This window comes from Danio rerio, chromosome 9 (assembly GCF_049306965.1).
Source record: "Danio rerio strain Tuebingen ecotype United States chromosome 9, GRCz12tu, whole genome shotgun sequence".
Taxonomy (NCBI): Eukaryota; Metazoa; Chordata; class Actinopteri; order Cypriniformes; family Danionidae; genus Danio; species Danio rerio.
The window spans coordinates 2,227,409-2,245,000 of NC_133184.1; the positions used below are offsets into that span (position 1 = coordinate 2,227,409).

The following is a 17,592-nucleotide window of genomic DNA, read 5'->3' on the forward strand; positions in this document are numbered from 1 at the left end:
CAGTAAGAATGATTAAAAAAATCCATATAAAACAATTCCTTAAAAGTCACGTCTCGCTTTCAGTTTCGGGCTTTGGCGCGTTTTGCACTCACACTACAAGCGTACCGCGCCAAAGCCCAAGTGAACCGCGCTCAGGCACACCTCTTCCAACCGGGCCAGGGCCGGCCAAGTGAACCGTGCTTGAGCCCGATTCAGCGCACTCACACTTCTCAAACGATCCGGGAAACGGGCCTGGGCACGGTACGGATGACATAGTGTGAGTAGGCCCTAAAGCTGCGGTCACACTGGGCTTTTCCTCCCATAGTCTTCCATTCATACGCACGCGAACGCGTCAGCCCGGAAACGCAGGTCATGCGTCAAATTTCACAGGTTGCTGCGGTGCAAATCTCAAGCTTGCATATACTTAGTTTTTGTTGATTTTTTAGGAACATATAACCAGTGGGAACAAAACAAGCAAATAAAAAAGAATACATAAATATACATAAACGTACATATGTATACAGACCTATATAGGCAAATACATCCATTCCACACATGTATATCCATATACATACATGCATAAAAACATTAAACTAACCTCATCAAAACAGATAAATAAATAAGTATAAAATAAAATATAATAAAAGGTTGCCAAACATATTTTCACAATTATACAAAACCTTTAGAATTATGTAAATGTTCAATAATAAATAATTATATTGCCGTTGAGGAGAAAGTCAGCCATTTACTCCATCTCTTTTCAACAGTCTCTAATTGTACTCGAAGTGCATGTGTCGTTTTTTCCATTTCCTCAACTTCTGCTATAATTTTACGGTTCCTTTGTTTTCATTCTGTGTAGCTACATGAGCTCGTGACGTATCTCTAACCAATCAGCGTTCAGCTGCACATGTAGCTCCACCTTTTGGTACCCTTTCTCTTGTTTGGTATCCTTTCGAGAGGGTGCTGAAAAAGTGTGGTTCGGTATGCTTTTTGACAGTGGAAAAGCGTACCAAACCGAACCGTACCGTACCACTCAGTAGAAACGGGCCATATAGCAACGATGATTGGCTCCTGTACTGGTAGGCGGGGCTTCATTCGTCATATTGACCATTACACTTTTCCCCATTCAAAACTATACAAGTGACACGTCTTGTGTAGGCGAAGCTGTGGCGCAGTAGGTAGTGCTGTCGCCTCACAGCAAGAAGGCCGCTGGTTCGAACCTCGGCTCAGTTGGCGTTTCTGCGTGGAGTTTGCATGTTCTTCCACCGTTCGTGTGGGTTTCCTCCAGGTGCTCCGGTTTCCCCCACAGTCCAAAGACATGCGGTACTGGTAAATTGGGTAGGCTAAATTGTCGTTGTGTGTGTGTGTGTGTGTGTGGATGGGTTGCAGCTGGAAGGGCATCCGCTGTGTAAAAACATGCTGGATAGGTTGGCGGTTCATTCCGCTGTGGCGACCCCAGATTAATAAAAGGACTAAGCCGACAAGAAAATGAATGCATTCTATTAACAACATTAGCACTATTCATTGTGACTGAGAACAACGTTGTACTTTGATAGTCATTTGCTGCCAATATGATTATTACACTTCATAATTTGCAAAGAAAACTTTTGTGAAAGTCTGAATATGTGCATATGAAACCAACTGACCTCAATAATCTGCAGGTCTAAAACAATGTCACTTCCGCATTGCAGAATAAGGTCAATACTGAAATGAAAGCCGTCCTGGAGTGTGTGTGTGTGTGTGTGTCTGCAGTTCAGTGTGTTTTGAGGGCAGAGGTGGCGCTGCGTCTGCTGGTGTCTGTAATGAGCGCTGGACTGGACAGACTCTTTCTCTCTCTTTTCCTCCCTCTCTGCGCTCTGTCCGTCCTCTCGGGATCTCATCATCTTCCCTAACAGTCAGAGTGGGATTTAGTTCCCTCTATTCCCTCACCTTCTTCCTCCTCCTCTCGCCGTGTGCCTTTTCCCATCCCTCCATCGCAGCTCTTTTACTGCTTAAGAGCCTCTGTTTCGGACACTCATCTGACCTGCGCATCTAACACACTGCTCCAAACGCTTCGTGACCAACGGAGAGTTTATTTTTCATGCTCGTGAAACCTGAAAATACTTGGAGAAACAGATTTTGCTACTGAAAACATTTACTTGTGATTTTTTTAAGCGTTAGGGCTCATAAAACTTGGCATACACTTTAAAATATTCAGAAATTATCAAAACGTAGTACTTTTCCCCATATACTTTTGCGTTTGAGTTTCTTTACGGGAGCTTGATTTTTCTTCCGACAACTTTTAACTTTGAAAAGTTGGAAAAGGTGACTTTTACGCACATTATGAAAAGTTTACAGTGCTATATTGTCTGGGTTGGTGTTGAATATTATGCTACGAAAACCTTGTAATAAGCTGCCAGTACATTTGATGTCATTTTACAGGCTTATTCATCTCTATATATTATTTCTTAACGCTCGTACACACCAGGACGCTTTTCGTTTGTGTTTATCTTCAGGGTTTTTCAAGACGTTTTTCAAACCCAAGCAATTTTCACTGGCGTCGAGCACTAGAGTATGTAGGGCCGGCGCGTCCATAGAGGCGACCTAGGCGGCCGCCTAGGGCGGCAGTATAGAGAGGGCGGCATTCGCGACACCTCCCTTAACACCCGCGTCCTCAGTTATGTCTACGACACCTCCCTCACCACCCGCGTCCTTAGATATATTCGCGCATAGACGACAGAATAGAGAGGGCGGCGTCAGCGACACCTCCCTCAGCACCCGCGCGTCCTCAGTTACATCCGCGCATAGGGCGGCAGAATAGAGAGCGCAGTGTCCGCGACACCTCCCTCCATCAGCACCCGCGCGTCCTCAGTTATATCCGCGCATAGGGCGGCAGAATTAAGAGCGCAGTGTCCGCGACACCTCCCTCAGCACCCGCGCGTCCTCAGTTATATCCGCGCATAGGGCGGCAGAATTAAGAGCGCAGTGTCCGCGACACCTCCCTCAGCACCCGCGCGTCCTCAGTTATATCCGCGCATAGGGCGGCAGAATTAAGAGCGCAGTGTCCGCGACACCTCCCTCAGCACCCGCGCGTCCTCAGTTATATCCGCGCATAGGGCGGCAGAATTAAGAGCGCAGTGTCCGCGACACCTCCCTCAGCACCCGCGCGTCCTCAGTTATATCCGCGCATAGGGCGGCAGAATTAAGAGCGCAGTGTCCGCGACACCTCCCTCAGCACCCGCGCGTCCTCAGTTATATCCGCGCATAGGGCGGCAGAATTAAGAGCGCAGTGTCCGCGACACCTCCCTCAGCACCCGCGCGTCCTCAGTTATATCCGCGCATAGGGCGGCAGAATTAAGAGCGCAGTGTCCGCGACACCTCCCTCAGCACCCGCGCGTCCTCAGTTATATCCGCGCTTAGGGCGGCAGAATTAAGAGCGCAGTGTCCGCAACACCTCCCTCAGCACCCGCGCGTCCTCAGTTATATCCACGCATATTGCGCCGGAAAAGAGGTCCGCGACACCTCACTTCATTTTCATAACCGGTCACTTTCATTTTCACATTGGGGTTGAGGGCGGCATGATCGTCCTCTGCCTAGAGCGGCAGTTCAGCTTGCTCCGGCCCTGAGAGTATGCAAAATCTCTCCTTGACGTTAGATGGCGCTACAGCAACTTTAAGCTTCTGACACCCTCTTGTAACGAAGAAGAAGACAAAGTTGACACGCTTCTTGTTATGAATGGTTCAAGCAGCAGCTCTAGCGATGAAGAAATGATTAGTGTTCACCAGAGCAATAAGCAGCTCTGTTCATATCGCCTCTTGGCATCTTCTTCAATGTGCGCTCGCACTGACAGTTTTGCGCTTGAGCGTCTCCAAGTGCTGTTAACTGTAACTTCAGCAGCTCCGTGCACGTGAACAAAAGTGCCAATCTGATTGATGGAGAAGGTTTAGGCACGACGCGTCAAAACAAAAAAAACGAGCATGAGGTGTTTCTTTAAAAACTAGGCTCTTACGCCTGACGTTTTGCGCATTGGTGTGCACGATCATACTAACGCCCTTTATTTAGCCACGTTAAACATCAAGGGAAAATGCGAGCAAAAAGCATCCCGGTGTGCACGGGCCTTTATACATTAACAACTGCAGAGTTTAATTTTCAACATCAAAAGTCGACAGAGCAGAGATCTACATGCCATAATGCAATTCACAACCGTAAATATACAAATAGCCAATTATATTTCAGCACCCCGGGTTACCTTGGTGGAAAATCATGTATTTCATTCATTCAGTCTGGAAGGCTCTCAAAATATGCGTCCACGACCGAAATGCAACCTCCGGCGGACAGAAGTAGACTCTGAAATGAGACACAGATTCAGAGTTCCACATGAGATGGTTATTAATTAGCAAAAAGTATAAATATTTCAAACGTAAACATTAGGTGAGCAGGTTACACTCCAACCCGCGTCCTAACAACATGCTATGTGACGAGATTTACAGTGATAAGAAATTTGGCTGTTTGCACCAGATGAAGCACGACAGAAATTTAAGTACAGCCATTCAGAAGCACAGAATAGTGCACTCACTGCACTCCAACGAGAGGGTAAAGTTTATAAGTAAATGTTACATATTAAACCTCTTTAACATTATTAAATGTACATCCTAAATCACTGGTATCTGATTGCTCTCACAGTTCTAAAGTTCAATCTCAAATGGTTTATTTTATTTTCCAGATCTGAGGCGAAATATCTGCCGCTGCTTTCAGTAGTATGGCAATAAATGTCATGTAAAATGGCGTTCAGACTTACATTAGCCTTTAGGCTTGATAGTTAGGCAGACAGTTGTTGATGTCATGAATTTGGCAACCAGCGCTTGCTTGCGTTTTGATTCAGGCATGCAATACCTAGTTTAACCACTGGCTGTCAAACTTACATACTGCACCTTTAAAGATTCAGGGCTCTATTTTGACGCGTTTTTGCTAATTTAAGGACGGGAAATCTGCCTTGTGCTTCGGCGCATGGTCTAAAAGGGTTGAGTTTGTTTTCTTAATGAGTTATAGGTGTGTTTTAAGAATAAACCAATTAGAGTGTTATCTCCCATTCCCTTTAAGAGTCAGCTGCGTCGTGCCAAGAGTGCATTCGCTATTTACAGGACGCAGAGTAAGTCTAAGTGGAAAGACTGAGCATTTCACAAGCAAACAGTTCACAGTTTATTAACAGAAAACAGTTCAACAGAGCATCTACTGCGTGAGAATGAGAGATAATGGATCACTTTCACTTTCGCTCTTGGATAGGGAAACCTTTACGCACAGACATCAATTAGTCTATAAATAAATACTTTTGTTTGTTAAGCGCAAATATTAGTTTTAAAACTGATTCTAAATTCAGTTCTAATTTCCAGCAAACGAATAAATGAATAATAATAACAAAATGTGCTCAAAAATCTGAGTTAAAACACATGCTGTGCCCCATATGGTCTAAAACCTGCAGGTGGGCAAATCTAAGCTTGTTTTTAATAAAACAAATATAAATATGGATATAATAAATAACACTGCTAATAATAATAACATTATACAAAAGCAAATTGTTATGAATGAACTGAAAAAGCCTCCGGAGATGAAGAAGACACTAAAGCAGTGATTTTTCATATTTATGTTGGCTAGAAAATAAGATGTTTTGTAATATTTTAATCCTTTATATTTATATCCTATATCTATTATTATTATATCCTATATATATCCTTAATATTTACATTTTTTCATATGTAAAGATATTTATTGCTCTCTTGTGTGTATTAAGCAGTGTGTAAGCGAGGCGCAACTCTGCGCTGGAGTTTAGACCGGGTTAGTTTTGGTCTAATGAAAAATCTATTATAGTTTCTCTAAATAGCAACGCGCCAGCGGTCCGCCTCAGAACGCCTTCCTTTTTAGACCAGAACGCCCATGGGCGCACAAATGAGCGCTAATGCATTTGCTATTTAAACAGCGTAGCGCAACGCCTCAAAACGACTCTTGCGCCAAGCTGAAACTACCAAAAGACTACTGCGTCACGCCTTGCACCACACTGCGCCGGGTGTATGATAGGGCCTTCAGTGTCTCCTAAAACCACAGCATCACTGATCATTCAAGTCCATATTTTACCCAAATTTGGGTATTTATTTCTGTATATTGTCTTGTTAATACTATGACTTAGAGCAGTAGGAACAGTAGGCAAGCTAACCTTCATTACAGTCTACATATTTGATTACATTAAAATATAAATACATACTTGAATAGTCTGCATTTGAATGATTAGCCTGCAGAAATCCGTGATGAATAAAACAAACCAATGAGGAACCAAAACGGTGAGGTATCCCAGATAAATTACACTGTGGAGGAAACTGCTGACTGAATGAACCGCATGCAAATGGGAGAGTACGGCTTTTTGTTTGGTGTAATAATCTGACATTAATTGCCATGTAAAAATGATTAATTAGCAGAAGATTCCTCCGCCTGCAGGAGTGTGCGCTCTCTGCTGAACACAAAAGTGGGTGTTTATAAAGCTGTGGGCGTTTCTAAACTGGGTGTGTTTCTAAATCATTTAATTTTAATGACTTGACCACACCCCCAAAGTATGCATTACTGTGAGGAGAGCATATCAGACAAATCTATACCGACAAAGTCTATGGATGAAGGTTCTTAATGGAACCATCAATGCCAGTATAAGAACCTCAGATACACACAAACAAATATTCATTGATATTACTACATTTTTAGGGTAAGTGGTTGCAAACAATTTCTTTGGGCTGAATTTAAACAAATTAAGTTGAAAGGGGTGGTCCAGAGTGTATTTTTAAGGCTTGGTTGGGTTTATGGGATGCAAAGCAATGTGTGCTCATGCTTCATTTGTAGAAAATCATGTTCTTTTTTCATATATCTTACTTTAATTATTTACCGCTAATCAACTAACATGAAATTGACTGTCATAATTCCTAGTTTCTCTGAAAGACCCGCCCTCAGGAGGCTGTCATGTAAATACTCAGTCAGACAGATGCCCTGCCAATGACACGAATCCGAGTCTATAGTGAAGTGAATTTGATGCGAGCAAACTCAAAATGTTCACGCGTCTATTTGCACGCAAATATTGCGATTTATTCATGCGTGCTGCGTATGATGTGAACACAGCATTCTGGTTGGAGCTGCTCCTTATTTACTTCACTCCTTTACTTTTACTCTTTACTTTACTCCTTTACTTTATTCTTTTACTTTTACTCTTTACTCCTTTACTTCACTCCTTTACTTTTACTCTTTACTCCTTTACTTCACTCCTTTACTTTTACTCTTTACTCCTTTACTTTACTCCTTTACTTTTACTCTTTACTTTACTCCTTTACTTCACTCCTTTACTTTTACTCTTTACTCCTTCACTTTATTCTTTTACTTTTACTCTTTACTCCTTTACTTCACTTCTTTACTTTTACTCTTTACTTTACTCCTTTACTTCACTCCTTTACTTTTACTTTACTACTTTACTCCATTTACTTTTACTCTTTACTCCTTTACTTTTACTCTTTACTTTTACTCTTTACTTTACTCCTTCACTTTATTCCTTTACTTTTACTCTTTACTCCTTTACTTCACTTCTTTACTTTTACTCCTTTACTTCACTTCTTTACTTTACTCCTTTACTTTTACTCCTTACTTTGCTCCTTTACTTAACTTCTTTACTTTTACTCTTTACTCCTTTACTTCACTCCTTTACTTTTACTCTTTACTCCTTCACTTTATTCTTTTACTTTTACTCTTTACTCCTTTACTTCACTTCTTTACTTTTACTCCTTTACTTTACTCCTTTACTTTTACTCTTTACTTTTACTCTTTACTTTACTCCTTCACTTTATTCCTTTACTTTTACTCTTTACTCCTTTACTTCACTTCTTTACTTTTACTCTTTACTCCTTCACTTCTTTACTTTACTCCTTTACTTTTACTCCTTACTTTACTCCTTTACTTAACTTCTTTACTTTTACTCTTTACTCCTTCACTTTATTCCTTTACTTTTACTCTTTACTCCTTTACTTCACTTCTTTACTTTTACTCTTTACTTTACTCCTTTACTTCACTCCTTTACTTTTACTTTACTACTTTACTCCATTTACTTTTACTCTTTACTTTACTCCTTTACTTTTACTCTTTACTTTTACTCTTTACTTTACTCCTTCACTTTATTCCTTTACTTTTACTCTTTACTCCTTTACTTCACTTCTTTACTTTTACTCCTTTACTTCACTTCTTTACTTTACTCCTTTACTTTTACTCCTTACTTTGCTCCTTTACTTAACTTCTTTACTTTTACTCTTTACTCCTTTACTTCACTCCTTTACTTTTACTCTTTACTCCTTCACTTTATTCTTTTACTTTTACTCTTTACTCCTTTACTTCACTTCTTTACTTTTACTCCTTTACTTTACTCCTTTACTTTTACTCTTTACTTTTACTCTTTACTTTACTCCTTCACTTTATTCCTTTACTTTTACTCTTTACTCCTTTACTTCACTTCTTTACTTTTACTCTTTACTCCTTCACTTCTTTACTTTACTCCTTTACTTTTACTCCTTACTTTACTCCTTTACTTAACTTCTTTACTTTTACTCTTTACTCCTTCACTTTATTCCTTTACTTTTACTCTTTACTCCTTTACTTCACTTCTTTACTTTACTACTTACTTTACTCCTTTACTTAACTTCTTTACTTTTACTCTTTACTTTATTCCTTTACTTTTACTCTTTACTTTATTCCTTTACTTTTACTCTTTACTTTATTCCTTTACTTTTACTCTTTACTTTACTCCATTACTTTTACTCTTTACTTTACTCCTTTACTTCACTTCTTTACTTTATTCCTTTACTTTTACTCTTTACTCCTTTACGTCACTCCTTTACTTTTACTCCTTACTTTACTCCTTACCTTACTACTTTACTTTTACTCTTTATTTTACTTTTTAATCCTTTACTTGGTGGATAAGGAAACGGTGAAAACTCGCTTCGCTGAAGACATACATTAGCCAACATATTTAATTTAGTTTTTTAAACACAAAGATTTGTGTCAAAACTATTTCTAAACCCCCAGGATGAGACATGGAGGCAGTGGTTTTTGTATTTATGTAGAAAATAATATTTTTTGTAACATTTTAATCCTTTAATTGTTTTCATATGTAAAGATATTTGTGTATTTCTGAACATCCTGTGTGTATTAAGCGTTGTGTAAGCATTTGGACCTGCATAGGCGCATAACTAACGTGATCCACACTAGACTTTAGAGCAACTTTCAGTTGGTCAATGGTGCAGTCTGCTTTAGATCCTCAAAATAGCAATGCGACAACAACGCGCCTTAACACACTTCCTTTACAGACCAGCACACCCATGAGTCCACAAAGTGAGTTTAACAATGTGAAATGTGAAATTTAGGGTTGCGCCGGTCTGAATATAGTAACAAATCACGCCAAACACGTCTTACCTTAAAACAATGTAGTAAATGCAGTGAATGTTTAGTTCAGTGTCATCACTGCAGAGATTGTTGAAGCTGCTGATGCTGTCTGCTTTTCTCTTGATCCTGTTCTCTGTCCTAACATGTAAGATTTATCTCCTGCCTCTGAGAAACACACACTCTCTCGCTCGCTCCGTTTCCTTTGCAGAGTCTGGGGTTTGAAAGTACCCAAAGCATCCTGGGTAATTAGCCATTACACTGCTGTCACAGAGGCTTGTGCAGTCAATACAGAGATAATTTGGGCAATGGTGAATGACAGCGCTGTCCGGCTACAGGCCTGATCAAGGACAGAGCCAGCTGCACCCGGCATCTGTCAGGACAATGAATCACACACACACACACACACACGCACACACACACACACACACACACACACACACACACACACGTACCCAAACATTTAACACACACAAACACTCTTGCATGCAGACCCACACACATGGACACACACACTCAACCCTCTCAAACACATGCATGCACTTGCACACTCACCAAACACACACTCCTCACCATACATACATACATACACACACACAAACTCGGACACAATAACTCACACTGACTAAACAAACGCACTTAAACTCACACACAAACTCATCCCGCACACACACACACACAGACACTCATTCACAGACACATACACACGTACCCAAACATTTAACACACACAAACACTCATGCATGCAGACCCACACACATGCAATCACACACATGGACACACACACTCAACCCTCTCAAACACATGCATGCACTCGCACACTCCCCACCATACATACATATACACACAAACACTCATGTACACACACTTACACACACACAAACTCAGACACATTAACTTACACACCAAACTCACACACAAACTCATCCCCCCCCACACACACACACAAACACACACACTTGCACACTCACCAAACACACATACAAACAAACTTGCAAACACATGCACTAAACACACACACACACACACACACACACACACACACACACACACACACACACATGACAAAAACATTTTAATAAACACATTTATGCAAACACACAAACATTTAACATACACACATGCAGTCGTACACTCGGCAAACACACATACACACAAACAAACACTCAAGTACACAGATGCACACACACGCGCACAAAAACATTTAACTCACACTCACAAAAAAAGACATGCACACACATACATGTACACAAACATTCAACACACACAACCACAAAATTAGCATACACACACAAACAAACTTGCACACACACACACACACACATAGACAAACACTCAGGAACATACATACACAAAAAAATTACACACACACACACATGCTCTCGCACACTCACCAAACACATACATAAACACAAACGAAACTTGCATACATACACATACACTCAAGAACACACAGATGCACATACACACACACACACGCACTCGCACATGCATTTGCACACTCACCAAACACACATACACACTCAAGAACACATACAAACATTCATGCACACACTCGCATGCTCTCACATACATGCACACACACATGCACACTCAATCGCGCCAAACACACTCACTAACACATTCTCGCACACGTTGGTTTTTGTGAATTGTGGGGACATTTCATAGGTTTCTATTGTTTTCACACTGTACACACTATATTTTACTTTTTGAAGTACACATTAGTGTCCTGACATGTCTCTCACTCACACACACACACACACACACACACACACACACACACACACACACACACACACACACACACACACTCAGAGCCTGACTGAGCCCCAGTAAATGCAGATCCTCCTCCTCAGCTGTCTTTAGTGGAGGCCTCTGCTCATTCCAGCACCTCCATCATCATCTCTCCACCTCTTCTCTCTTTCTTTCCCTCTTCTCCTCCTCCTCCTCAATCTCTCTCTCTCTCTATCTATCCTTCAGCAGAGGAAATGGCTGCTTACGCTCCGTCTCTAAACTGTTAGAGGCTTGTTACTGCCGCTGGCAAATGAATGACATTGGGATAGAGTCCTCTCAGGCCCAAGGAGAGACCTTAAGTAATGGCAACACAAGCAGAGAGAGAGAGAGAGAGAGAGAGAGAAAGAGAGAGAGATCACAGCATAATGAAAAAGCTATTTATTTCAGTAATAAAGACAAATGTGCCACATTGATTTCAGTTTGGCTAATATGAAATAGAGATGTCGGAGCTCGTTTATTGTGTTTGTGCGCTCGGAAAGAAAGTGTCGGGTAAGCAAAGGTTATTTTACTGTCCTGACATCAGTGACAAACACCATGGCTTGGGTTTTTACAGATTTTAGTGGACGATTGTCTGTCTTTATCTCATACTAAATTTGTATCAATGAATAATATAATTCTTCTTTAATACTTTAAAGTGGATCTATTATGCTAAGCTCACTTTTATAAGGGGTTTCCACACAGTTGTGTGTTAGCAGTGTGTGAATATAACCAGCTTGTGATAGTAAACGTTTATTAATTCTATTGTTTATAATCAGACTTGATAAAAGCAGTCTGCAGAAACACTTTGATTGACATTCTCCCTTTGTATGATGTCATCAGAGGGGGAAAGCCCCGCCCACTAGTGACCATCTCTCCCTCATTACCATAGGATGTTAGTCTTATTTTTGATCTGCCACTATGCTGACACAGAGGTGATTGTAGCTCCGCCCTGTTTTGAAAAGAGCACAATCTCATTTGAATTTAAAGCGACAGTCACTAAAACAGCACACTTAGGATCTAAGCCTAGTAGGGGCAGGTTTGGAGAGTTAGAAAACATTACATGTGTGCAATTTTGAGCTGAAACTTCACTACAAACCCCATGGCTTGGGTTTTTACAGATTTTAGTGGACGATTGTCTGTCTTTATCTCATACTAAATGTGTACCAATGGATAATGTAATATAATTCTTTTTTAATACTTCAAAGTGGATCTATTATGCAAAACTCACTTTTATAAGGGGTTTAGACACAGTTGTGTGGCAGCAGTGTGTGAATATAACCAGCTCGTGATGGTAAACGTTTATTAATCGTATTGTATATAATTAGATTTGATAAAAGCAGACTGCAGAAACATTTTGATTGACATTCTCCCTCTGTATGATGTCATCAAAGGGGGAAAGCCCCGCCCACTAGTGACCATCTCTCACTCATTAGCATAGGACGTTAGTCTTGTTTTTGAATCTGCCACTATGCTGACACAGATTCTAGCTCTGCCTTCTTTTGAACAGAGCATCTCATTTGAATTTAAAGCGAAAACAAAACACAGTTAGGATCTACGCCTAAAAGGGTCATTTTCAGAGAGTTATAAAACATTATTTGTGTAGTATTTTGAGCTGAAACTTCACACACACTCTCTACTGACACCAGAGACTTATTTTACATCTTGTCGAAGGGGCCATAATTGGTCCCCTTTTAATACATTATTTCAGAAAAACCTACAAGTATTACTTTTGCTCATGTTTGTGGCCTTTTATAACAGAGTCAACACACTATTACTGTAATAATATTGTAATCATGTTTAACTTAATACCTAAGAGTTAGCTCTGCATGGCTTTATATATCCATCTTATTATAGTATTTTTTTTTCCTCAATTCTTTTTTTCTCAGTTTTCATTTGTTTTCTTTTTTCTTTTTTTGAATATACGGATCAAAAAGAAATTAATAGAAAACTATATATATATATATATATATATATATATATATATATATATATATATATATATATATATATATATGTATATATATACACAATTATATTTTAGGAAACCTATGAAATTAGCATTATATAATGTTTAGATACACATATATGTGAAAAACTTTTTATACTTTTGAAATTCTTTATTTTGTTTTAACACACATTAAATAAATATAATAACAATACTACTACTATTGTTAATTAATTCATTTATTTTCCTTCGGCTTAGTCCCTTATTTATCAGAGGTCGCCACACTATTCCAGCATATGTTTTACACAGTGGATACCCTTCCAGCTGCAACCCAGTACTGGGAAACACCCATACACTCTCACATTCACACAAACACATACACTACGGCCAATTTAGTTCATCAGTTCCCCTATAGCGCATGTGTTTGGACTGTGGGGGAAACCGGAGCACCCGAAGGAAACCCACACCAACAGGGAAAACATGCAAACTCCATACAGAAATGCCAACTGACCCAGCTGAGACTCGAATCAGAAACATTCTTGCTTTGAGGTGACAGTGCAAACCACTGAGCCATTGTGCCACCCTATAATAATAATAGTATTAACAATAATAATTATTATTACACATTAAATACACAATGCAAATGTTCATAATGCACATACTCAGCCTCAGTACTCATGATTACCATCAGATTTCAGTGGGGCTGTGATATGGATGTGTTATTATAAGGACTGTCAATATGACACATTAATTAGTATGATTCATTATTTTTGTAAAGAGGCTGCAAAACAAATCACTAAATCTTTAGAGCATGCTTAGAGGAAGTAGATACACAATAATTGTACTGAAGGAAAGGATTTTCTAGTGATTACCGGAGAGTACAGAGAGCATTTCTATATTTTTGCAGCCTAAATTCAGGCCTGTTTTGTTCTTTTTTGCTGTGCTGGGAAAATACAGAAAACTATCTTGTTAAATGTTATTTAAATGTGTTTAACCTCAAGCACAATTGTGCTCTAATATATATAAAAGGAGCACACAGAACCTGTTAATACTATGAAGTCTACTATATTTGATACAAAAAGAATGGTTTATGATTTTTAATATATAAAATATACACTCGCAGGCCACTTTATTAGGTACACCTTACCAGTACCGGGTTGGACCCCCTTTTGCCTTCAGAACTGACTTAATCATTTATGGCACAGATTCAACAAGCTACTGGAAATATTCCTTAGAGATTTTGCTCCATATTGACATGATAGCATCACAAGTTGCTGCAGATTTGTCGGCTGCACATCCATGATGCCAATCTCCAGTTTCACCACATCCCAAAGGTGCTCTATTGCATTAATATCTGGGGACTGTGAAGGCCAGTTGAGTACAGTGAACTCATCGTCATGTTCAAGACACCAGTCTGAGATGATTCACGCTTTATGACATGGTGCGTTATCCTGCTGGAAGAAGCCATCAGAAGATGGAGACACTGTGCTCATAAAGGGATGGACATGGTTAGCAGCAATACTCAGGTAGGCTGTGGCGTTGATGCTCAATTGGTACTAATGGACCCAAAGTGTGCCAAGAAAACATTCCCCACACCATTACACCACCACCAGCAGCCTGAACCGCTGATACAAGGCAGGATGGATCCATGCTTTCGTGTTCTTGACGCCAAACTCTGACCCGAGCATCCGAATGTGTCAGCAGAAATGGAGACTCATCAGAGCAGCAACGTTTCTCCAATCTTCTACTTTCCAGTTTTGGTGAGCCTGTGTGAATTGTAGCCTCAGTTTCCTGTTCTTAGCTGACAGGAGCGGCACCCGGTGTGCTCTTCTGCTGCTGTAGCCCATCCGCTTCAAGGTTGGACGTGTTGTGCGTTCAGAGATGCTCTTCTGCAGAGCTCGGTTGTATCGAGTGCTTATTTGAGTTACTGTTGCCTTTCGATCAGCTGGAACCAGTCTGGCCATTCTCCTCTGACCTCTGGCATCAAGGCATTTGCTCCCACAGAACTGCCGCTCACTGGATATTTTCTCTTTGTCAGACCATTCTCTGTAAACCCTAGAGATGGTTATGCGTAAAAATCCCAGTAGATCAGCAGTTTCTGAAATACTCAGAACAGCCCATCTTGACACCAACAACCCTGTCACGTTCAAAGTCACTTAAATCCCCTTTCTTCCCCATTCTGATCCTCGGTTTGAACTGCAGCAGATCGGCTTGACCATGTCCACATGCCTAAATGCATTGAGTTGCTGCCATGTGATTGGCTGATTAGAAATTTGCATTAACGAGCAGTTGGACAGGTGTACCTAATAAAGTGGCCGTCGAATGTATAGTACAATTCTTGAGAAAACTACTGAAGTACAGTAATTGGAGTATTTACATAACACCACTGTTCATTCTGCACATAAAATGCAGCCATATGTACCCGCGAGCGCACATTTCTCAGTTCTCAACAATGTAGCCCTGGGCACATTTTCCCATTCATTTCCCCTTGTGTTGAAAATAACCCAACCGTTAAAAAGTATAACCGAGATGAGGGTGTTATTCTGGTGAGTTGAATTAACGTCCTGTTGCCTATTATGGCTTTAAGGCTCTGAATCATTACATTGTTTGGGCTAATACCCAATATTGAACCAGCAATCATTTTAGCGAGGTCAAACTCAAAATCTATCCCTGTTTATCTGTTTGCAAATGACAGGCTCTTTTGCTGCCAGCTCCGACTTGAACCAATTTAATTACAGCTCGTTAAGGTGCTGAGCGGTTAGCACAAGCCTATCGACAAGCGGGAAGGACACGCTAATTAAAGGCCATTTAAATGTTTATCCCAGAGCAGTAATGGAGAGACACTTATCACTTAAATGCTGTCGCTCTCGTGTGGGAACGAATCCCGCTGGATTTCCTAATGCGCTGGGAGGACATGCCTGTCAGGTTCATGGTTAGCGCTGCCTAAATATTACACCAATGAAAGGATGTAAAGGAGAAGTGTTCATCTGATTTCATGCCTGCTTAATGGGGTTTTGTGATTCTACAAGCACACGTGATGGGTCGCAATGCAGATAACAAAGCTTTTACTTATTTTTTGGCTTGTTTCAAAGCCAAATCCCATTGGCAGATTATTGTGCTTGTTTCAAAGAAAAACTCACTTTATTTTGGCTCATTATTTCCAAAAACAACACAATATATTTTGCTCGTCTTGAAAATGCTTCCTAATTTAGGAATTTTAAGATATTTTATTCAGTCATTCATTCATTCATTTTCTTGTCGGCTTAGTCTTTTTATTAATCCAGGGTCGCCACAGCGGAATGAACCACCAAATTATCCAGTACATTTTTACGTAGCGGAGGCCCTTCCAGCCGCAACCCATCTCTGGGAAACATTCACACACACACACACACACACACTCATACACTACGGACAATTTAGCCTACCCAATTCACCTGTACCGCATGTCTTTGGACTGTGGGGGAAACCGGAGCACCTGGAGGAAACCCACGCGAAGGCAGGGAGAACATGCAAACTCCACACAAAAACGCCAATTGACCCAGCCGAGGCTCGAACCTGCAACCCAGCGACCTTCTTGCTGTGAGGCGACAGCACTACCCTACTGGGGCACTGCGTCAATATTATATTAAATATTTTGATATTGTAAAACAAGACAAGAACACATTTACATTGTCTTTTAAGACACTTTTAAGACGCTTTTTGACCCAGCTGTTGAGCTTTTTGACCCAACGTTGGGTTACAACAAAATTTTTGGAGAGCAGAATTGAAAGGAAAATCAAGAAAATGCTATACATTCTCTCTTTTTCTTTTCGGCTTAGTCCATTTATTAATCCGGGGTTACCACAGCAGAATGAACCGCCAACTTTTCCAGCATATGTTTTACACAGCGGATGCCCTTCCAGCAGCAACCCTTCTTAGGGAAACATCCATACACACTTATTCACTATGGACAATTTAGCTTACCCAGTTCACCTGTACCACATGTCTTTGGACATGTGGGGGAAGCCAACACGGGGAGAACATGCAAACTCCACAGAAAAACGCCAACTGAGCCAGCTGAAGCTCAAACCAGCGATCTTCTTAATGTGAGGCAAACATGCTACCCACTGCACGACCGTGCAGCCTCATTGCCTTCATGTGTAATTAATATTCATTCATTCAGCAGGGGTCGCTACAGCAGAAGGAACCACCAACTATTCCATGTACTTCCAGCTGCAACGCATCACTGGGAAACATCCATACAAACTCATTCACACACATAAACTACTGACTATTTAGCTTACCCAGTTCACCCATTTGGACTGTGGGAGACGCTGGAGCACCCGGAGGAAACCCACGTTAACACGGGGAGAACTCCAGGCAGAAATGCCAACTGACCCAGCTGAGGCTCGAACCAGCAACCTTCTTGCTGTGAGGCGATCTTGCTACCCACTGTGCCACCCTATACTCATACACTATGGTCAATT

General features: G+C 40.7%; 1 long non-coding RNA gene across 1 annotated transcript in view; it reads right to left on the bottom strand.

The window, feature by feature from the left end:
• Positions 1–423: 423 nt before the first annotated feature.
• The window catches only part of LOC141376045 (uncharacterized), a 52,491-nt gene continuing 35,322 nt past the window's right edge, over positions 424–17,592 (bottom strand). Inside the window, exons 2-4 of the long non-coding RNA XR_012385102.1 lie at positions 9,442–11,496; positions 4,208–4,305; positions 424–2,081 (exon numbers count right to left, since the gene is read on the bottom strand). This is a non-coding gene — a long non-coding RNA (uncharacterized lncRNA). The remainder of the gene's footprint in view (positions 2,082–4,207; positions 4,306–9,441; positions 11,497–17,592) is intronic.